This window comes from Phoenix dactylifera, chromosome 3 (genome assembly GCF_009389715.1).
Source record: "Phoenix dactylifera cultivar Barhee BC4 chromosome 3, palm_55x_up_171113_PBpolish2nd_filt_p, whole genome shotgun sequence".
Taxonomy (NCBI): Eukaryota; Viridiplantae; Streptophyta; class Magnoliopsida; order Arecales; family Arecaceae; genus Phoenix; species Phoenix dactylifera.
Genome location: NC_052394.1, coordinates 14,421,566 through 14,442,680, shown reverse-complemented (window position 1 = coordinate 14,442,680; position 21,115 = coordinate 14,421,566). Strand labels below are relative to the sequence as shown.

Sequence of the window (21,115 nt, the reverse complement as noted above, 5' to 3'; positions counted from 1 at the left end):
CTTCCCCCCACAAATTCTGAGGTAATCCTGAACTTATCAACATAGCATTCATCATCTCTTTTAGAGTTCTATTCTTTCTTTCAGCAACGCCGTTTTGCTGAGGTGAATAAGGCGCAGTAGTTTGGTGAATAATGCCATGTTCTTGACAGAACTTATTAAGCGGTGCATCATATTCACCACCTCTATCACTTCTAATTGCCTTAATTCTTTTGCTAAGTTGATTTTCAACTTCATCCTTATATTGGACAAACATATCTAATGCCTCATCTTTGCTTCTAAGTAAATACACATAGCAGTACCTTGTGCAATCATCAATAAAAGTAATAAAATACTTTTTTCCTCCTCTAGTTTGAACATTTTTCAAATCACATATGTCAGTATGTATCAATTCTAAAGGTTCAGTACTTCTTTCAATTGAATGAAAAGAGGATCTTGTTAGTTTTGATTCTATACAAGTCTCACATTTATTACTAGTATTAATATCAAATTTAGGCAATAAATCTAAACTTACCAATCTACGCATAGTATCAAAGTTAACATGTCCTAATCTACCATGCCACACATTTGAGGACTCAATAATATAAGCAGAAGATAAATTCTTATTATTAATAGATGGTACAATAGTCATTACATTCATCTTAAAGAGCCCTTCGCTCATGTACCCTTTGCCTAAATAAATTCCACTTTTAGTGAGTACAAATTTGTCAGACTCAAAAACCAACTTAAAGCCATTTTTGCTCAACAATGACCCAGACACGAGGTTCTTTCTAATATCAGGCACGTGCAGCACTTCGTTTAGAGTAAGTTCTTTTCCCGAAGTCATCTTCAATATAACCTTGCCCTTGCCTTCAACTTTTGAAGTGGCAGAATTACCCATGAATAGTTTTTCACCACTAACTGTTTCATAGGAGGTGAACATGTTCTTATCAGAACATATGTGTCGAGTAGCCCCAGTGTCTACCCACCATGTCTTGGTATTGGAAACCAAATTTGCTTCAGATATGACAGCAGAAAAATTTAATTCTGCAACATTTTTCATTCACCTATTATAGTCTAACAAAAGGTTGGTTGGGGATGGTGGTAGCCTCCCTAGAAATCGTTGATAATTTCGATGGAGGGGCATTGCAATTCATGGCACACGCCTCAATCCTCTGGTGCGCACCACAAGGTCGAGTGGGCATTGCAAAACGAGGTGGCAGGGCAACTCGCCATTGCCTTGGCTAAAACAGGAGGGTGCACCTATTTCGTTTTGAATAAGAGGGGCTCTATAGTTTTTTTCTGAATTTTGAAATGAAATTAATAAATCATTTGCCGAACTCCTTTTGGGTGATGTTGGCAAACTATCCGCCAACGTTCTTTGATGAAATTGGCAAATCATTTGCCGATTTAATTTGATTAAGGACCCATATGGAACTGGTTCAATTGGACCGGCTCTCATATCTCCCAAACATAATTTGGTTACAAAAAACATTAAATAGTCTAACTTAATTTGGATAGGTCTAGTTTAGATCAAAAAAGTCAAATATTTGATGAAAGACCACCAATAATTGGAATATAGAACCTCCTTCACTTGGAGAAGGGTGCAACATCTTCCTTCATAACATGTCAACATCAAAGTCTGAAAAAAAGTTGTTCATTCTGTACGGAGTCTATATGAGAATCTTATTTTGAGCATATTTTTTTTGGTACTTTGGTTGGGATCTCAACTAAGACAGTCCTATTATCTTAGACACTTCAAACAAACAAATCTTAAGATACCTCCCTAGAAGGTATTTCTTTTTCTTTCTTCAACAATCTTATAATGGATTTATAAATGAATAAACATCAATGCACAACATCATAAAAAAATGCTTTGAGATGTCACTCAATCATATAGGAAGTTGCTCTGCTGGACCTAATGCTAGCATGATAGCTCCTGATTCAACCAACTCTTTATGTACTGCACCAATTTTTGATGAGTCACAATAGTTCAATTTCGGAGTACGGCAAGAGGAAAGTCCTTTTATGTGTATGTCCTTTTTAGTAGACCTCTCTCTAGCAACCAAGCTTTTTGCTTGAGCTTCACTCATTTTCTCAATAACATCTTTCCCATTCAATTCTTTTGAAAGTAATATGCTTTAACATCTTCCATAGAAATAGTCTTCACAATAGATGAAGAATTCTCTGAAGTGCTTATATGAAGGAAGTAAAGAACACAATAACAAGAGAGCTTGATTTTCATCATCAATTTGGATATCAATATTCTTCAGATCCATAATTATGGCATTATATTTTGCAAGATGAGATTTAGGCCCTGTTTGGGGGAGCTTTTGGAGGGCTAGAAAGTACTTTCTGGCCTTCCAAAAGTACTTTTAGATGAAAAACTGTGTTTGGTAAATTTTTCAAAAAGCTGTTTCAGCTTTTGCGGAAAGCTGAAAACAGCTTTTGGGAGAAAGCTCCAATTTGGAGCTTTTGGGAGGAAGCTGTTTCAGCTTTTTCGGAAAGCTGTATTTTTAACAAAAATGCCCATATTAAAATAACATAATTACATAGTTTGTCCCTTTATAAACCTAAAAAACTGCTGGAGCCAAGAACCCTAGCCGTGAGACTCCCTTCCGTAAGAAAAGGTATTTTCTTTTCAATTTTTGTATGCATCTCTTGAACCACATTTTAGAAGAAAAAATTTTTAATCATTTTCCATACCTTCCAAAATCAATCTATTATTTTTTTTTATCATCAACCTCGCGGCCCACGCTAAGGTCCTCCTCGAGCGTGGACCACGAAGAAGAGCCCCTGGACCGCGAAAAATTATTTTATAAAAAATTATTATGGGAAATTAATTTATACTAATAATTATAATATTTTATACCTTTATTTTTGTATTATACTATAAATATAATATCATATTATATTATATCATAATACATTAATATGTTATGTTAAATAATTTAATATTATGTTATATTATGAAAAATTAATTTATACTAATAATTATAATATTCTATACCTTTATTATTTATTATACTATAAATATTATATTATATTACATTACATTATAATACATTAATATGTTATTTTAAATAATTTAATATTATGTTATATTATGGAAAATTAATTTATAATAATAATTATAATATTTTATACCTTTATTATTGTATTATACTATAAATATTGTATTATATTACATTACATTATAATACATTAATATGTTATTTTAAATAATTTAATATTATGTTATATTATGAGAAATTAATTTATACTAATAATTATAATATTTTATACTTTTATTATTGTATTATACTATAAATATAATATATATTACATTATATCATAATACATTAATATGTTATGTTAAATAATTTAATATTATGTTATATTACCAAATATTAATTTACTCTAATAATTATATTACTATTATGCTATATTAACATAATATTATTTTATATTACAATAATATTATACTATATCGTATATTTACGTATTAATTTATGTTGTGTTTTATTATGTTCTGTTGTATAATACTATGCAATGTCCTTTATGGTAATTTTGTCATACAAAAGTACTTTCTCAATTTGTTTACCAAACACAAAACAAAGTACCACAGCACTTTACGAATATAGTTACCAAACAGCAAACAGCTTTTTATAACAGCTCTACTTCAGATAGCTCTACTTCCAACAGCTCTACTTCTAACAGCTCTACTGCCAACAGCTCTCCCAAACAGGGCCTTAATAGGTGTACCTTCTACCATATGCAACATAACAAACGTTTCTTTAATCTTATTAGTAAGAGATTTGCAATATACAAGAACTCCAACTTAAGCCACAATCTAGCAGTCGTCTTCTCATTGGAGACTTCCAGCAAAATCTCAACAAACATGTAGCATTGAATCATAGTAAGAGTTCTTTCATTCATATCCTCTTTTTGCTCATCCGTCAAAGTATTGGGCATCTTCTCCTTCCCCAAAAGTGCCTTCTGCAACCTTTGTTGCATCAAGATAACATGCATGGAACTTCTAAATCTCGAGTTTCATCGACGTCGCAGGATTCAATCGAATAACTTGCAGCTTTGATATCCGTTTGTTCTATGGATTTTGATGAAACCAAAGAAGAATAAAGAGATTCGAAAAGATAGAGAAAAAGAAAAATATAATATTATACATAAATCTACATGGTTCGACCACAGTACGTCCACGGGCGAGGATGAAGAAGAAATTCTACTACAATCAAAAGAATGGAGTACAACAATAAAGCTACCTATTAATAATACTCTAATCCCAATACACTTATAGTCTTAAACTTTCCTAATGAGATAAAAAATAGATACACATTGAAAACTAGATCATGTTCCAAAATCGTGCACAAGGGACCTGCCACCCATATATACGACTGGCATTTGTGTCCTGTGTGGTCTTTTGACTCGTGCTCATGGGACTTGGGACCTAGGAAGACAGCACGTGTGCCTTGCATGCTTCTATCTTGAGTCCCGTGTAGCTGAGACGCACAACCAACATGGGCCATCGCCAGCGTTGTTTGCCACACGGGTCCTGTATGCACGGGTGTATAGCTGGTGTTGTGCCTTGCATGCATGCTTGCTGCCGAGGCGTCTACAAATTTCTAAAATGGAGTCATGGAGCTGGGTAGACCGAAAAATTCAAGGCACAGTTAATAGATCATGGTGGCAAGGACCGTATGGCAAAAACCGTGGCGATAATAGTGGTGTGGCAAATACGGAGAGGGTGGCGACATAGTGTTAGCGACATTGGCGATGGCATTAGTAGTGATGGAGATGATAGCAGTAGCAATGATGCTATTGGTAATAGTTGTAGTGGAGATGGCAAAGGTGGTGGTGAAAATGATGGTGAGTGTGGAGGTAGTGTTTTTTTATGGTAATAAGAGATACAAGTTTCATTTTTTGAAAATAGTAAAATAATAGTTTCTTACTTTAATATTCCTAGAAATAATGATAATAATTTATAAAAAAATAAAAGATAAAAATAATAGCAACAAATATATTTTTATCTTGGTTTCTATGATTTTATTTTAAGGTAAAAATAAAAAATAAAAGTGATACCAAAGAGGCCCTTATGTGGTTGTCATTTACTCAGATCTAATGTAAATTTTATTATAAATATTTTTATTTGGTAAACCTATTTGTTTAAAGTTATCCATTCTCAAATGGCTATAATTTCTTCCAAAAAATAAGACCATGAGATAACTCTCGGTGGTCATACATAGCCCTCTTAAGTTAGAGAGCATTGGGTTTAGATACATAACTTTACAAGTGTGATTTCACCTAATGAGATCTATGAGTTGAAGTCTCGAGCCATCCCAAAAACTTAATAATGAGTTAGACTCTGGTCTCAAAAAAATTCTTTTTAAATTTTTTTTTTAAAAAAGAAAAATCTACTCTCAAAAATTCCTTTGCCTTATGGGTGGCAATAGGTTATGTTGGGTTGATTTTTCGTTTGTGTAAGATTTGGGTGTCTAAAAAATCTTCAATTCATTTCTTAATTATTTGTAGTAGGATTGAAGGGAGAATTTACATCAAGCATATTTATATTTATATATACTGGTACACCGCCTATAAACATAATCAAGATCAAGCATATTTACTTTTAAAAGTAAGCATAAAATAAGACTAAGAAAATGTTGTTCATGTTTAAGTACTTAAAAGAGAGAAGGTATTCAAGTAGAAAAGAATCTGACAACTTATGAACATAATATCTCCACCAAAGACGGTGGAACCATCCCAAATTATCTGATTTGTGGGGTCCCAAATAGTGTTGGTGACGGATCGGAATGGTTTTGGCAAGCAAACTGAGAAACTAGTGATGGAGGAGGAGAGGGAGAATAAAAGAGAGGAAAATAGAGAGGAAGAAGCAGGAGAGGAAAGGAAAGGAAAGAAGCAAAGAAGAGATGGCAGATGGCCGATGGAGGGATGTGGATGAAGTGCCGCGTGGAGGGGCGGAGGAGGGGCCGCCAGTAGTTTTGGCTGGGACCCACTGTATTTATAATGAGGTTGGCAGATATGAGATGGTCCGAAACCTAATAACTTACTTTGGTTAATTCTGGTCTAGAACGAAGGACCACCAATAATTGGAATCCAGAACGGAGGGGTGCAACATCTTCCTTCATAACTTGTCAACATCAAGAAGTCTGAAACAGAGTTGTTCATTTATAAGGACTCCATATGAGAATATTATTTTGAACCAGCACAGTATCTTGGACACTTTGAACAAATAAATCCTAAGATACCTACCCAGGGTATTTCTTTTTCTTTCTTTATCAATCTTATAATGGATTTTTAAATGAATAAATACCACTGCACAGCATCATAAAAAAATTCTCTGATATGTCGCTCAATCATACAGAAAGTTGCTCTGCTGCACCTAATGCTGGCATGATAGCTCCGGATTCAACCAAACTCTTATGCACCGCACCAATTTTCGTGAGTCACACCCATTCAAATTTCGAGTACGGCAAGAGAAAACTCTTTTCTTTGTGTGCGTGTGTGTGTGTTGTCCATTCCTCTTGCATGGATTTCATACGAGAATCTTATCTTGAGCATATTTTTTGGATTTTGGTTTAGGACTCAACCAGGACAAGCGTCCTATTTTCTTGATACTTTGAGGAAGTAAATCTTAAAGGTACCCACCTAAAGGCATCACTTTTTCTTTCTTTACATGTCATATAATGGATTTGAATGAATATATATATATATATATATATATATATATATATGAATGAACAAAAACATAGAAAAAAAATGCACCGAGATGTCACTCAATCACAAAGAAAGTTGCTCGGGTGCACGTAACACTGGCATGATAACTCGTTATTCAACCAACTCCCATGCACTGCACCAATGTTCGCAAGTCGCAACAATTCAAGCATGGGGCATGGCATGAGGATCTCTTTCTTGTTCTTGTTCTCCCCACCCTCTCTCTCTTTCTCTCTCTCTCTCTCTCTCTCTCTCTCTCTCTCTCTCCCCTTTTTTTTTTCTTTTTGAATGCATGTATGTGCGTGCGACTAGGTGGGCACTCAAAAAGCATTGCTCAGATTGACACACTGTCTTTTCTCCTACATTGACTGACAGACGCTTCTTTTTAAGTTTTCTGCAGCTTTGCACCTCCGCCGAGAACAACCGATATCTGTACAAGGCGACCACGTTGGCCCATTTCTGGCGTGCCGAACATCGAAAGGAGAAGTTTTGCTCCTCGGGAGGTTGCTCTTGATCTAAAAGGAAACAGTTGTGGGAATTTTAACTTTCATGGGAAGCTGGAAAAGATGGCTGAGGCCCCAGGGTCCATCCTCTATCCTACCATCCAAGCGTGGTCGCGGTCGTGGCCCTCCTGTGATAAAAAGATAACTCGGGTTTAACTCCACTGTAAAGAGGGGAGAGGATGGCCGCAAGTGAAAATTACAGACAGGAACCCGAGAAAGGGTAGGAGATGGTTGCTCTCGAAGCAGACTGGCCAGCACCAGTAGCTGTATCAATCTTAAGGGAACGCACGTCGCTGAGCGAGGCTGTTCACGTCAGGTCGTTTTCTGATGGGCGTCTTTTAACCGCAGTGCTGATAAGAACCCGCTGGCTTTTTTTGCTGAAAAGAACCCGCTGGCTTTGCTGCAGTGCCGGGGCCCATGATTTGGGGGACAGCCGAATAGGAGGAGAGGGAGAGGAGATGAAATGGGGCACTGTGATTTGGAGGGGGAGCAGAACAGAAGATGAGATGATTAAGTCATTATGATGGTTTTCTATGGTGGGGGTGGGAGAGCGTTCGAGGAGGAGATAACTTTGAGACAGCACGGCACGGATGGGGACCTTTTGAACGAGTGAAATTGAGGTGCTGGTACCATCGCCAGTAGGTGGCAATCACAACGACAGGCGTCAATTCAAGAATCCGGGCATATCTTACTATGTCCTTGGATTCTTAGATTGGCTTTGAAGGTTCTTTAGATCCAGATGAGATGGACGAGAAATGAGATGTGGCCGACTGCAGTTTCCTCTATATATCCCTTTATTTATTTTAATTAAAGATAAGCTTGCATGCATGCGAACAGAAAAAGCCGCAAGAATGATGCGTGTGATTGATGGTTAAGATATGCATGTTTGTACCGTGTACCAGACTACACCAACCAAAGTGGGAGTCCCATCTAAATATTTAGTTTGAAAGACATGCATCTTGGATAGCCATGGTGGTGATGATCTGGTGTAACTGGATATGCGTACATGCTCCTTTTCTTTTTTTAACTGGAGGAAAGCACTCTAATGGTGGCCAAATAAGAAAAAAAAGGTAGCTCGTATCTATTGTAATAGGCATAACTGTTCTAATTCCACTCTTTCTTATTCTTCAACAAAACACTGCCTTGGGAAGCATTTACTTTGGTAAGAAAGCTGGCCAAACAGCTTTGGAAAGGAAAACAGGAAGCAAGGAATAGTTATTGCATGCTAACCAAACTTGCTTATGCCAGAAATAGCTATCTCAAATAAAAATTATCGTAAGCTATTCGCAGCATAAAATCATCATTCATGCATGCCAACTCTCTCTCTCTCTCTCTCTCGCTCGCTCTCTCTCTCCAAATGGACAAAAGCACCCATGACTGAAATTTATTCCAAAAATTATAGCCAAATAAGAAAAGGTATAACTTATCGCAGAAATATTCTATCATGCATTACTATTTCTCTTCCACCTTTTTATTGTTTTTGGGTACAATTTCTCTTCCACCTTTACTTACTCCTGAACTAAGTACACGATCGACCTTTAAGAAGCTACAGTATGGGAGATCCACTGGACAGATTTAAAGGTGTAATATGTAGCCATGTTGTGATGAACAGTCAAATTGTCCAGAAAGCACCGTGCCTAACCTAATTCCACTAAGGTACTGATTTGGATGATTCGATTGTCGAGCACAAATTAAAACTAATTCACTCTTGATCGATGGTTCCGGCCGGGGCTCTTATTATCATTTGGATGGATTATTTCTTAGAGAACGAAATGATTTGAAGTTTGCAAAGAGAATGAACAGCTTGAAGCCTGGTTTAATTTCTTGCTTTCTATGTTGGTCCAAATTAGTTTGCACTGCGTAATTCATTTTTGTTTGATGAACTAGGTTCACTATGGTGGTACATGTGATATAAAAAAATGTATAATATCTCGAAGATTTATGCCATATTATCACAATTATATGCATATATGTAATTGTAGCAGATTGCCATGCAATAATGTTGATTAGAGAAATTTCCTTGCAAAAATATAGGAAGAAAAAGAAGCTCTAATTTTTTTGAGATTTCCCTTTGGTCAGAGGTACTCATGATACATTAATTGTGAGCCTCTTTCTTCTTTGTTTTTTTTTTTTTGAAAAGCTGAACTCCAGGAGGGTGGAAGCATGGTATGATCGTTGATAGGAACTGCGAGAAGATGGTATTAAGAAGTGATTGGAAAGCTGAAAGCATCCACATCCATGAAAGATTCGATGGTTTCAGAAAACGAACAAAGTGACAGCTCTGTTACCAATTTTTCTTGACTTAGTTGGCAACAATGTTCGTTCCCAACTTATACTTTTGCACGGAGCACACACTGCTATGATAGGGACGAAGCACAAGCAAACACTGAATTTGTTTGCATTCGCCTCATGTCGCTACTGCCGCCGATCTGTAAATGAGCAGGCGATAGCAATGGCATGAGCAAAGAGCAAGCAGTGAACAACACGACTCCGCATGCCCGCACGTTTGTCAAAGAGCAAAAAATGTGATGTTAACTCGCATTAATTATTTACTTGGATATTCTAGTAAGATGATGACGATGTCATTCATGTTGGAAGAAGAACATTTGCACCTCTTGGGACCAAAAGTTTATTCGAGTTAAAGTATTTAGCATTGATGACATGCTTATGAGAAAGACTTTGAGAGAGAGAAAAAGAGAGAGTCTGCAAGCACTAGGAAAGCAATCAACAGTTGAGTCCCAAGATCAGGTACAACTCATCGCTCATCGCTCAGCTCAAATGTTAGACTTTTTGACCTGGCCAACGTTTGGGCACGTTGATGATTTGTGAAGACCCGTGCAGGTGTATGATTTTGAATACTTATACATGATCAAAAAACTCAAATAATATCTTCCGGCTAGCCTTTTTAGATGAGGTCTTAAATTGTTACATGATTCTTACCAAGCTTGTTGTGTGATCTCTTTAATGTATTGAGCAAGAATGGAGTCTGGCGAGCTGCTGTAGATTTTGATTCAAGCAGAAGGGAAAAGGCAAGCAACAGGGGCTCCGTGGACCCGAAAAATATATATTTGAAAAGAAAACAAATCTCAAAAATATTTCTTAGTTGTTTCTAATTATTTTTTGTTAAAAATGTAAAATTAGTTATAGAAAATGATATAAAAAATAAAATCAACAAACATGTACTATATCAAATGTCTTACTTATATTGTCTAACAAGTTTCATCTCTGGTCTTTCACTACTAGTACTGGCGGTAGCAGTGGCCAGTGTCATGGTCTTAGAACCTAATGGTAAACTCAAACCCAATGCCAATTTGACTGGAGTTTGGGTTAGGTTAGACATTGCCGCAGCCCCAACCCACTTATACCTTTTATATAATCTAAAGAAAAGTTTGTGATTCTAAGGGTTCAGTTGGCAATGTCTTGTTTTTAGAATTTAAAGCAAATACTATGGCTTAGGATTCTACAAAATCATACACATTTTAAATTTATTATTGATTGTTGGAAAGGAAACAAGTACCATGGTGGATTAGGTTCCTCGTAAATTCGTCAATTTCAGCATGTTTCCTATAGCCTTCACAAGAAGGTTGCCAGCAGAAAATTAGAATCCCAAAATTGCATCAATTAGTAGGATTATAGTCATTCACCAAATATCCCTTTGTCTTTAAAAGTCTTGTGCATTGCATGCGTAATAATCTTATTTCCTCTTGAATGACTCTTGCATTATATGTATCTAGTAAACATTTTTATAAAAAAATGATTATTGAAGACATAAAATTTAAAAAAGTTTATCAGGAAAAAGCAGAATTTAGTGGGACAGTGAAAACAGGAGTTTTACATCCAGAGATCTATAGGGAAAATACAGATCTATCTTGCTAACCTTCCTACCTTTCCAACATAAGAGAGATTTGTGAATTAAAACTTCTCCATGTTAAGAATTCATTTTTTAAAAAACAAAAAAGTTGATCAGGAAGTTTTAGTATCGTCAGATTTTATCCTAATGCTTCTGGAGTACCATAGATACAAATTATCAGCAGATCAAATCTTGTCTCTCTTGTAGAAAAAAGTGTATTCATAAATAACTCTAGAGATAATTTAGTGTTAAATGCCTTCCAAATCATTGATCTTCAACTACCACATCCCTACTTATAAGCAACTACATACCTTGCCATCTTTAACAGTATCAACAACAATTGCCAACTATAAAAGCAAAGCAGCCCTGTCACAGTAACGTTTTTTTTACTTCAGAAGTTATAGTAATGTTCTAAAGCAACAATTTATCCTCTACAATGGCTTACAAAAAGAGGAAGGATATTCAAAAATTACATGAACAAAAAGTAACAAAAAAATGAAGAAAGAATTAAGCGGATGAAGAATACGAAACAAAAAACAATTTTGTTAACGAAAGGGAAGAAGTTAAATAACTTTTCTTCCTAAATTTTCTTGTCCTGATGTTGAACCATGAATAAACAGTATGCTGAAACAAGTGAAAAGTGATTGGGGTCACCCCATGAATAAAAAAAGAAAGAAGTCCAAATAACATAACCAGTGCCTTTTTTCTCTTTCCCTTTTTTGGAGACATCCATATCTTTCCTTTCCCCAATATACAAGACAGAAATAAGCATTCATATAAATGAATACATACATTTGTCCCCAGAGTTTGACCCAGGTAATTCTCAGACAGAGAGAGAGAGAGAGAGAGAGAGAGAGAGAGAGATTTCGCATATGGCTTGTTATACTTCTCATATGCTCCAAAAATAATAAAAGAGTTATGAATTTCATCCCTACCTCAACAAGCTTATTGTGCATGGTCCGCCCATGCAGAATCATGATGACAAACCTGTTGCATGGCAACTTGGACAATTATATCAAAGATAAATTTATCATACTGACAACATAAAATCATACATCAACACTTACCCTTCCTTGTCAACACAAAATTGTACAACATAAGGAATGATTAAAGATACGCTCACCATCTTATTAGAAAGGAAAACATTTTAAGGAATAACAAATCAAAACAGCATAACCAAGGCCAAAAGAGAGTTCCATGCCTTTGTCTTTCCAATACAGGCAAAAGAAAATACATGATTACATGCTACAAATACCAAGTGATAACGTAACTAAATTCTTTTTTTCATAGAAGGATCCGTAGGCAATGAGCTACCTGAAAGGTCGCCCTCCCCAGATAACCCTGACCCCCCAAAACCCTTGTGAAGATGGGAGGTTATGGCTTCCAACCTGCAGAAGCGTTTCCAAGAGTTTGGCCTAGGAAGTTCCAATTGAGAGAGAGAGAGAGAGATTTCACATCCATCTTCTTAGACTCCTTTTGCTCCAAAATGAATAAAAAATGACCCTTAACTAATTATTGCATTTGCCGCCCATGATCATTATGTGCACCACCATGATAAGCAAGCTGTATTCATAGAGCTTGCATAACTATAATGAACATATAATTTGACCACACAATAAAAATCATAAATCAGGGCAACCATCCTTTTTTAACATGCCAAAGGGTCCTTCACACTTAATCATCAAACAAGAAAAAAAAAAGAATGCATTTCACATCGAGCAGCTTAACCTCCTCATTGTACACATTCATCAAGAGCACCCCATTCTTCACCTTTTGCATTTTCTGTGCTTGGAACCACTCAAGAATTTTTCTTTTCTTTTATTTTTTTTACACAGCACAGTGCATGAGAGAAAGAATACGTTAACATAGAGGGGAAAATTAGGTTAGTATTTATTCTCAAATTAGAAATGATAGATGAAGGATGTTAGTTATGGTTGCTAAGAAGAGTACATGTAAAGTACATATTAAGGGACGGAAAGAGAAAGAGATGTGGGAAAGAGAGGGGCAGTTACTAAGAACATGAGGGGATTAGGAAAAAGAGAGAAAGAGAGCGATTAGACTAGTTTTTAAGATGTCAAAAAGGGAATAACAAAAGTGGTTAGCTTTTCTGCTTCCACTTCTTCCCTTCTCTATTCTTTATTTCTCTTTTCTTCTCCTCTTACTCCTCTTCTCCTCTACTCAATTTGTTTAATACATCTTTTCTAATACTTCTGCGAAATATGTGGGAGAGAGGATAAGTGGTTGTGATGAAAAAAATAAAAAGGTCTGCATGCATAGGCATGCATGCAAGAGAGTAGATCGCTGTAATCACTCTATTGTATTAAAACAAAGATTATTTAAGAGATTAGAGTATGATTTTTTTTCTCTTTCTACTGGAGTTGAATCTATTGAAATTAGTTACAGAGATAGGAGTGAGCTCATGTTCTTTTGAAAACTCTCAATCCAAGAGCTCCTGATAAACACTTCTAAGATATTCATCTGTGCACATTTGATAGAATTGCAAAGTAATCACAGAGATAGGCATTAGGAATTTGATGAGATGAAAAGTAAAAAAAAAAAAGAAAATTGAATGATGAGACGAGGATGGATTTCTAAAAAAATTTCACCTAATCTAATGATGTGAGATCACCTAATGAGTTCACTGAATGTCTGACAAACAATGGATGCTTAAGAGCTCCCAACTTCTCATAGTATATTGGTATAGATATTTCACAAAGCAACAGGCCATTTTTTTCTGACTTTTAATGCACTTTTCTGCCCTTTTTTTAATGAACTTCCTAAGTCACTAAGCAATCCGCCTAGGTGCCTCAGTAGTGCTTAGGCAGCTACCCCTAAATGCCTTAACAACCTTGGAACTGCTATCCTTCTCACAACTCCCTGTTCTTCGAGACTGCTTAACTTTTTTTTTTTTTGAGAAACAGGAGGGGTTTTACCAGCCCCCACCTCAGTGTGTGCAGGATTTGAGCCCACGTCATTAATACCCAACCTAGTGACTTTATAAATCAAGCAAGTCAGCACCTAGCATTGCTAATATTGCTAAAACCTAGAGGGTTGATTTTCAGTCCTTTTCCCAATGTGGAGCTCACATGGATGTAACTACTTATGGTTCATCTGATGCATTTCTTATTCCTTTTCTCATGCTCTCATATATTATACAGTTTTGCACGTAGTTTATAAGATTGAAATACATAAATACCGCTTGCATAACCTTTGATTGACTTTTGGTTGCTTCATGGGTGGCCAATAAACACCTATATGCAGCTACTACAACCATAAATTTGTGCAACAATGATGCTACACTAATTGCAATGGGGAGCATGCTTGGTATGGTTCATCCACAAGGATCTGGATCGCCATAGGTATGGTTGCCATGGGTACAGATATGGATATTTAATTATCAGATTAGTACCTGAATATCTAGTTTTGCTTGTAATCATATTTAATTTAATATAGTACTCCTGAATTTTTAAAAGAAATAATTGACTATATTAGCATGGTATTAACTTAATCTACCTTTCATTTAGTGATATCTTTTGATTAATGCTCATAAAGTTCAACCATCTGACTTATATCCATATTTATATCCAAATTTTCCATATCTGATTTATATTCATATCTATTTAAAGCAAATATGAATATGAATTTTTGTATCCGACTAATATTTATACCTGTATTTGTTTTTATCAAATAAAGATCTATGGATATACTGGTAATGAACATTGGATAAGTATCCAACATGTTTTTAGCTCTAATTAGTAGTCTAATAAATTAAATAAATGATTGGACTAGGCAGGACATATCTTATTTTTTTAATTTCATGAACCCTCAATCAAATTCATTAATTGAGAGGTCACATCTAGATAGACGGTGTTGGAAAGATGGATGGTACAATAACTCGGCTAGCTAATTTCTATTTTCAAGAACTGACAAGTGTCCTAAGACAAGGTGACAGGAGCCCCCCCGCCCTCTCTCTCTCTCTCTCTCTCTCTCTCTCTCTCTCTCTCTCTCTCTCTCTTATTTCCTTGTTCTCAGTACTCCCTATTTCCTTTTTCAGTTTCTTCCCTTATTGCACAATTTGAAAAAAGAAATAAAAGTAGAGATCTCAAAGAGGTTTTGGGTGTAGGCAGAGGCAGCCGGAGCTCCTCCTCTCCTCCCCTATAGAACCTAAAATCTCAAGGTATCAGCAACATTCCCACCGTAAAACCCTAAACTCTTGTAGGTGATATCGCCACTACCTTCTTCTTCTCTTTCCCCCTTCATTTGATGGAAATCTTGATCCCAGGCTCCATCAAGAATGCATTAATGACAGAAATTTTCATCCAGCACTGTTGCCACATGGCATTCTTGCCTTTGTAAGCCGTTTGGAAGACTCTAGGGTTCTCGACCTAGGGTCTTTTGGCTAATCTGAAGGGTTTCTTGAGAGGTTTCGTCTTCCAACAGTGAGATTTCACGGCCAAAGCTTTGATCATTATATCATCTCTCTACTTCATTCTTTCAACCTCCTTTTCCTTTTCTTTCATTCTCTGTCTTTGTTTTTGAAATTTCTTTTTAACGAAAAAAGGTTTTTTATTTGTTTACAATACTTGGACTAGAGATAACAATGAGGATTTTGAACGGGATAGTGATGATGAAGTTGTGGATGAGGGCACAAGTCACAACTCTCGACTGCCTTCTGGCCCATGTGAGCTGCCGATTCCTACTCATGAAGCCATGACAGGTCCATCCAACAAGGTAATTAGCTATTTTTCCTACGGAAAAAGAAAAAAAAAGTTGAGGCCTTCATTGTCCAATATCTTATCTATCTTGGTAGGTGAGTGGTGCCCAGATGAACCTAGATATAGGTTTATTATGGTAGGCCAAAAGCTTTCTAAGAGGACTAACACAACCAAATGTTTGCCAGTATAGTAAAATTAAGATAAAATTTAGTTTTAGGCATTGATTTTTGATGTTTAGTGATTAGGGAACCAAAATTTGATAGTGAAAATAGTGTTGAAAGTATCTCAGCTGGTATACAATTAATAAGCAAGTGAATGCCAAATACCATGTGAAAATGCACCATGTTTGCCAATATTTAGTAGGCTTGAATTATGGATCCAACCTTTTAGTTAAGAGCTTAGATCAAGTCAGGTTAGTAATAATATGTTAACGGGGTCTTAAAAGGTTCAAAGTTCAAATGGCTTCAATGAGTTTTGAACGCTTCGAGTTGTAAATATGTTGTCCCAATTCAGTTATTCGATGGCTCAGAATAGGTTAGATACATCATGACTCTAAATTGAACCAGCTAAGTCGGGTCAACCCATTTATGACCCGAACGCATTTATGCCCAACTAGAGCTTGCTTATCCCAGGTTTGTTGCAGGTTGGTTGGAGGATTGAATAATAATTGCTACCCCTTATAAATGCAATGCTTTTGTGGATTGCATTTTTATGCTTAGGTCTAGCCCTTTCATTATGCTTCGGTCTAGCCCTTTCATTATGCTTCGGTCTAGCATATACTATGGTCAAACATTTTATTTTGAAGAACATATTCTGTACACATGTCAAGATATTTGTCATTGGATTCAGCCTTTTTAAGGTGGAGGCAACAAATCTAAGCTTAGGATTCCATATTAATCTGACGGAAAAAACCTATTCTTATCCAGTTATGCAAAAGTAGCCCCTTAATCCTTCATTCCAACACCTTCAATTAAATAACATTTCTAAATATTCCATCAATCATAATCAGGGATAATAGATTTGCACCAAAATGGCATTCGGATTTAACCTAGGAATAACAAAACCTTACATGGATACCGAAGGATAGAGATAGCTATTCCACCTTTTCCTATCTTGTAACCAATTGTGGCCTAGGGGTGGCAAAAACTGAATGAGGATTAAATTTGTATCATAATAGGACAATATACGTTTTTCTAGCCTAGATTTGAATCAAACTTGGATTCCAAATCACACTAGTAAAAGTAGAATGAACTTGGTTTTATATTGGTAAACCTAGAAGAGATTCAGTTTGATTGAAGGTTGGCCCTTCAATTGAAGAAAAGGAGACTCAGTTCTACCTCTCCTTTATCACCTCTTTAATCACACTAAGAGAAAATTCTCACATACCACCAAAACCATCCCTAATATCAAAGCATGAAAACCATTAAGGTTTCTTTGCATATATAACCTTGTAAAAATGTCTTTCGTGTGTTTATACTACAATATTAAGCCAAGTATTAGACAAAATAGGAAGAAAGAGAAAAGTTCTTCCTTTCTCTATGAAAAGATAAAAAAAGAAGAAAAATCTTGCTGTCCGACCATGTTTCTCAAGGGGTTACATTATTCTTCCATTCTTGTATGTCTCCCTGATTTCCATACCCCTACTTTTTCTCCCTATTTCTCCAACCTATATAATCAATCCCCCCAGATGAGATTCTCATCTCTAAATTTCCTCCTAATCGTGTCCCAACCCTTTTGCAATCTCCACCCAAATTAAGAAAATAACAAGAGAGAGGAATCTCCTCACAATGTAAAGCAAATGATACCTATATAAAACAATGACAAGGAATCCACTTAATATGCGCACAATCATTTTTCACGCTCCAACTTCTTTCTAGGTAAATTGAAGGCCAACCTCCTGGCCTTCGAGCCTTAAGGAGGCTTTTCCAAATTCTAGACCTATAATGCTTCTTGTGGTTGTTTTTTTTAGTACAGCCATTTCCCTTATCCTTGCCTCACCTTTGATGACCACAACTGCAGGATGTCTTAAGATTAGTTACATTGGCAGGAGAATCATAATTAGCATCTTGGATGCACTAGTCAAATATGACCTCTTGAATGAATATCCTTGGTATTTTTGGGGATTATATTTGTTAAATACCAGCCCCCATCATCATTAAAATATCACCCTTATCCTCATTCCTAAAACATGGCATTTTACTAGGTAAGGTGCAAAAATAGTGGACTTCTCATTATCCACTAGCAAACTATCCACAAATCCGAAAACCTAAAAGATGCACATCCACTATCCATAACAAGAATTATGAATACAGTACCTTCAGCTTGCTAATGTTATGTAACATATGCTAAATATAGTTGTACTTTGTGTTAGTGTAATAGGTTGAGCAAAGTAATGGTTTAAAAAATGGCATTTCGGAAAATTATTAGCATGTCATGGAGTCGCCATAGTCCAACTTTCATGCAGTCAAAATAATAAATTTTATAGTAAATCAATCGGTCTCCTAGTTGGAAACCCACTATTCAAATCCAACATGTATACTTTTGGAAATGGGATGTGTGTTTGTGTACATCTGGAGACTTGTCCTTCACATGATGAATATCAGTGATGCAAAGTGTCAAATTTTGAAGCTTGTCCCCTAAATCATGATTCAACATGTCACATACATCACAGGGTTGTTTTTAAGTTCCATGTTCTGTAAATCATGAATGAGTAGTAATTGAATCTAATTTAACAACACCATTGAATTTAATCAACACAGATACCAATTCCCCTAATGCTTGCAAAAACCTATAACATGAATAGAGAACATTGGTATTAATAGAAAACGCTCACAGATATATATATATATATATATATATATATATATATATATATATATATATATATATATATATATATATATATATATCAAATTCCCAACAGACATCAGAAATGGGGAAAAAGGTGTACATTATACCTGAGGATCAACAATTTTGGTCCCTTTCCAACACTATCTTCTACCCAATAAATTTTCCTCCAAATACTGTAGGATAGAAAAGATGAAAAATCTGACTTAAAATGGCAAGTTTCAAAGGATCTGCAAATAAAGGAATAGAAGTAGCTCTAGATCAATGTCAATGAAATTATTGTGGGTAGCAAGTCTGTGGTTACCTTGTATCACTGCAGCATTCAATTCTAGCATGTCAGAAGGGAAATTACAAATATGATGCAGCAGAATTTGGAACTTTTCCCAGAAAAAGCAAGTACATCAAAGTTGAAGCAAGGTTTAAGTTGATGCCCTTTATGTTATGCAGGTGAGTTGGCAGACCAAAGGAAAAGAATTATGGATCTAAATGGGGCCACCAAAAAAGTGCATAAAAACAAGACGTGTTTAGTTTGGACATCACATAAATAAATGCCAAAATTCAGATATGAGTTATTTGCCACTTGGTAAATCTCAAACCTATCAGGCTTCTAGTTAGGCTCATAATTTTCTGTAACAATGCCAGAAGAGAACATTCTTTCCTTCTGAAATTTAAATGCTCTACATATCACATACAACACTATGATACAAGTACACAACAAAGAAACAAAGGAGGAAGGTAATTTTTTTTAATCCACTAAATTGATTATCTTCTGTTTCTTGGGCACTAGCTAGCTAATACTTCAAATTAATGGTGGTATTGTGAACATCATCTAGGCAAGAAATTATTTGGTTCCAGATTGTTTGAAAACCTGAACGTGGCATCGCTTGTTGCAATCAAAGTAATGAGTTTTACCAAGGTTCGCCGAACCGGTACCGGAACCCATACCAGTCGGTGGGCGAGCCGATACGGTACAGTACCGTACGGACACAGTACGCTTGGGCTTGCCGATTCCAAACCGGCATGCCCATTTTTTTAAAAAAAGTTTTTAAAGTTTGATTATTCAGTAATCAATTTTTTTCAACTTTTTCAATGATTTCAAGTATAATTTGATGTTTCTATGATCCTAGTATAACCTAAATGATGCATGTTGTTATTTTCAAGTGATACAAAATATGAAATAATTAGTGTGATATTATATGCTACGAGAAACAACATGAAATATCCTAAAATCAATTAGTGAGGAAATCAATTAGATTTCCGCCGTTTCTATTCTCTTGTCTTCTTTCTCAGTCGCAACAGAGCCTTCCAGGTGGTGCTCGGAGCGATTCCCGACGATTCCTCCCGTAGGTTTCCTTCTTGCGTTAGCTAGGGGGTCCCTCTTTTTCTTCCTTTTTTTTTGCTTTTTTCCGTCTCCTTCCTCTTTTGGTCGTTTTTCTTTCTTCTAAAATGGGTCTTGGTCCGGGCGAGGCTGGATCTAGTTTGTCGGGGGAGGAGCTGGAATTGGTCCGTACCCGGTTCTTTTTCCGGCCTGGGTTTCATCTCGAAACTGCGGGGCGGGAGGACAGGGTGACGCGGCCGCCCCCAGGTCTGATCGGAATCCATCTCGAGACGCTCTGGGCCGGTTTGCGGTTCCCCCTTCATGAGTTCGTGAACAGCTTGCTGGTGGAGTACCAACTCGTCCCAGCATAGCTCGCTCTGAATTCATGGAGGACCATCGTCGGATTCTTGTCCCTTTGCCTTGCGCACGGGATTCCGGCTTCGGTGAGCGTTTTTCGTCGTGGTTTCTTATTAAAGACAAATCCGGCGGATGGAGAGTGGCTATATTTCGCCTGTCGGGGTGGTATGTCACTCTTTCGAGGTGCCTCTTCCTCTATTCATGAGTGGAAGGGAAAATTTTTCTTTCTTGCGTCCGAGGCGCCATGGGGATTCGACCCAAGATGGGGGCACCCCCGGTTGAAGGCCCTTAACAGGCTCTCCGAGCCCTCGGCGAGCGATCAGAGGGTCCTCAACGCTCTGCGGCGATTCCTCCCTTCCTCTAGCGCCAACTGTTGCTGGAAACATGACCCGGGTGCGACCGGTCCGCTGGGAAGGAGGAGCTCCGGCGAGAACTGGCGGGCGGCGATCCGTCGGCGGGCGGCGTCCTCCGGAAGGTCTGCAAAAAAGCCGTTGGCCGGGGTTTCCGGCACCGGCCCTCCGATGTTTAAGTCAGAGGGGGCTCCTATGTGGAGGAGGGGAGAGGAGGAAGATATATTTTACCGGGTTTCAAAGTCCAACCCCCTCTAGGAAGGAGGGGTCCCCCTTTTTATAGGGAGGGTTGGATTACCTGTGATGTGATGGGGCGAGGTTGCCGTACGACTTAGCACATTGCTTGAGTTGGTGCGCGATCAGGTGAATTAATATCTTGATGTCGGAGGTGAGGCTGGGATCAGAGAGTTGTCACGGCTGACCGAACGCTGCCGAGCTGATTTGCCGTGGAGGACTGAAGATCCATAGATAAT

General features: G+C 36.9%; 1 protein-coding gene across 10 annotated transcripts in view; it reads right to left on the bottom strand.

The window, feature by feature from the left end:
• Positions 1-11,618: 11,618 nt before the first annotated feature.
• LOC103707037 (pentatricopeptide repeat-containing protein At2g13600-like) overlaps positions 11,619-21,115 on the bottom strand; it is a 28,968-nt gene continuing 19,471 nt past the window's right edge. For 4 of the 10 annotated variants that reach the window (XM_008791363.4, XM_008791367.4, XM_017842771.3 and 1 more), the window contains exons 4-5: positions 18,728-18,793; positions 11,619-12,042 (exon numbers count right to left, since the gene is read on the bottom strand). The gene's annotated coding sequence lies outside the window, so the exon portion shown is untranslated. Of the gene's footprint in view, positions 12,619-18,727; positions 18,848-21,115 lie in introns of all 10 variants that reach the window. The other 6 variants (XM_026804625.2, XM_026804626.2, XM_008791373.4 and 3 more) reach the window with 3 other exon arrangements.